Source organism: Siphateles boraxobius, unplaced genomic scaffold (assembly GCF_051911475.1).
Source record: "Siphateles boraxobius isolate OS27281-9 unplaced genomic scaffold, OSU_SipBor_1 232, whole genome shotgun sequence".
NCBI lineage: Eukaryota > Metazoa > Chordata > Actinopteri > Cypriniformes > Leuciscidae > Siphateles > Siphateles boraxobius.
The window spans coordinates 145,001-147,807 of record NW_027508847.1 but is presented as its reverse complement, the minus strand read 5'-3'; positions in this window follow the sequence as shown (position 1 = coordinate 147,807).

Genomic DNA, 2,807 nt, shown 5'->3' with positions numbered 1-2,807 from the left:
TGCGCGCGCACCTCCCCAAACGGACAATGCGTTTGCAGTACTTGCAACAACTGATACCAGCTACCCGACAGGGACACCCATCCTTGTGTGCACACTTGCCACACGAGCAGGGATCTGGCAAACCTTCAGGTTTTGAGATTACAATCTCAGGGACTAATGAACTGCCCTTTCTTACAAAACCATAAACATCTGCATTTAAGATCGAGGTGGCGTCTGTAAATGGTGCTTGGACCCAAAGCTGCTGTTGATAATAGGCTCTTTGTATATGTTTTTTTGCATTAGTTGAGGTGCAACCGGTCCTCTTAAAGTCCATCTTAAGGGCATTACTATCGAACGCAGCAATGGGCAGGTCGTCAAATGACTCCATGTCCGTTGATGGTTTGAGACATTTGACCAAGAATGTTTCCGCCATTTGTACTTCACTCTTTGTAAGCTGTGGACACTTGAAATTGAGAACCAGAGAAGGGTTGTCTGGTTTGCAGACAGTGTTCAGAGCTGCAAGTTTGGTTGATATTTTGCTGGTTGTATCGCACCCAGTCACCTCATGTTGGCTAGTGCTGGGAGACACTGTGTGAGCTCGTCTCCCAGCGCTATGCAGATATCATGAAGTGGTACTGTAATATTGATCTTTTTTTACTCCTGAGTTGCGGATGAGCCGGAGCTCTTGGAGCCCAAGATTTCTCCAGTTGACTGTTATGTGGTATAATAGGGACACAAAGACATTTGTGTCACCTGATGACAGTGTCAGTGATGTAGATCCTGTACGGTGACTTAAAATGTCCTGCACATCATCCTGTCATCAGCTTCCTCGTGTGTGCAGTTGAGCCGAGGGAATGGAGTAGCACTCGCAGCTGACACAATCCATGCCTGTGGTGATATAACAAGGTATAGTGCAGGGATGGGCAACTCCGGTCCTCGAGGGCCACTGTCCTGCAGAGTTTAGCTCCAACCCTAATTAAACACACCTGAACAAGCTAATCATCGTTTTCAGTATTACTAAAAAATATTTTTTGTCAGGGTTGGAGCTAAACTCTGCAGGACAGTGGCCCTCGAGGACCGGAGTTGCCCATCCCTGGTATAGTGGTTTGGTGCCTTTGTAATTGGTGGTCAATTTGTACATTTAGCTGTGATACAGCACAACAACTTGTCTACATTTTACTTTGGTCACAATTTCTCCAGTGAGAACATTCTTAAGCGTTACCTGGTCTCGAAGAGGACTTAGTTGGGGGCCTTAAGCACATTTTTGTGCAAATTCATATAAAAGCGCCAAATTTGGCACAGATGTAGCTCAGGTCATACCAAAATGATCTAGCTAGAGCGCCGGAGCCCTTGGGGTCAAGATGGCGGCCAAATCCAATATAACTGCATACTTTCAGGAGATATTCCTGTCTTGCACCATCTTTACTATTTTAGCTCTGGTCGAAGTCATGATGAAGTGAGAGTTCTCCTCAAAAATCATGATACAAATTCATAATAATTATTTAAATACACAAAATTACAACTCATATGATAATGACACGTAATAAGTGTACACGCCAACACAAAGAATAAAGAGTAGATTTCCTTACTTGATCTGACAAGTGATTTTGCTTGACTACCATGTGCTCTGCTATGACCTCAGGTCACTATGACTACCAAGTAAACTTTGAGTTGATGACAATAATATTTAGAACAGGTAGGAAATGTAAGATTTTTAAAGCTTAGGTTAATAAATAACTGACAATTCCTGTATGTTGGTAGTTGTATGTAATAGTTTGACTGTTTTTTAGCCAGTTTCTTTATATCAGATTAGAAAGCCTACACTCTTCTGTCGTCTTATAATCATGGTCACTGTAAATATTGTGATCACCTCAGAAAATCTGTAGTTTCAAGGGTTTATATGTACGCATATTTAATGAGACATTGCCTAATTTGCATATTTTATAAAAAAAAATTTAGACAAAGTGTAATACAAAAACGATATCTCTTAATATGAAGATTAATCTGGTAGAAATTTATGAGGATATCTATAAAGGGAAGAAAAAGTCCCATTCCCCTGTAGTGTGATAATAGTGTCACCTATTGTGATCATTTTCAGGACTTTCGTCCCGGTTAGAGATTTTGGCACACATCCCACGTTGGGTCATATTGTTCTATAACAGTTCAGATATTCTCCGCTAAATGAAGTGCTAATCTTACCCAGGACCTAGACTATTAGATTTCTTAAAGCAACAACTCACTTAATTTTGATTTATTTCCCAACAAGACATAATATCTTCTGTCATTTTACTCATCTAGTAAATGCATCTTGATTTAAGAATTGTTTAGATATTTGGACTGAAAAAAAGACTCTGATGGTTCAGGGATCGAGACACTTGATGAACTCTGGGAAACCTCAGCGCTGCAGTTTATAATGTTTATTAATGCAAACGTACATTACTCTGATTTAAGGTTTATCAAGCCTGTGATGTGTCATATTTAATACGCAAAAGCCTCTAAATGATCTTAATCTGAATGAGTTCAGACTCTTTTATCAGTAATTCTACAAACGCTCTTTCTGCTGTCAAACCTTTATCAAGTAAACATCAGAATAACTTGATATTGAATGTTAACAGAATGATATTGTTAGTAATATTTCAAGGTTTTCTTGAGTATCATATCATTTATAAGAAAAATCATCATCATCATCAGGCTTTTGAGAAAGGTTTATTAGTTCATCTAATCATTATTGCATTGCATGCTTTAAAACTACATACAACTAAGCATTTAATTTAAATATCTTACTAAGAAATATTATTGGCAGATATGGATATTTATATGCATTTTAT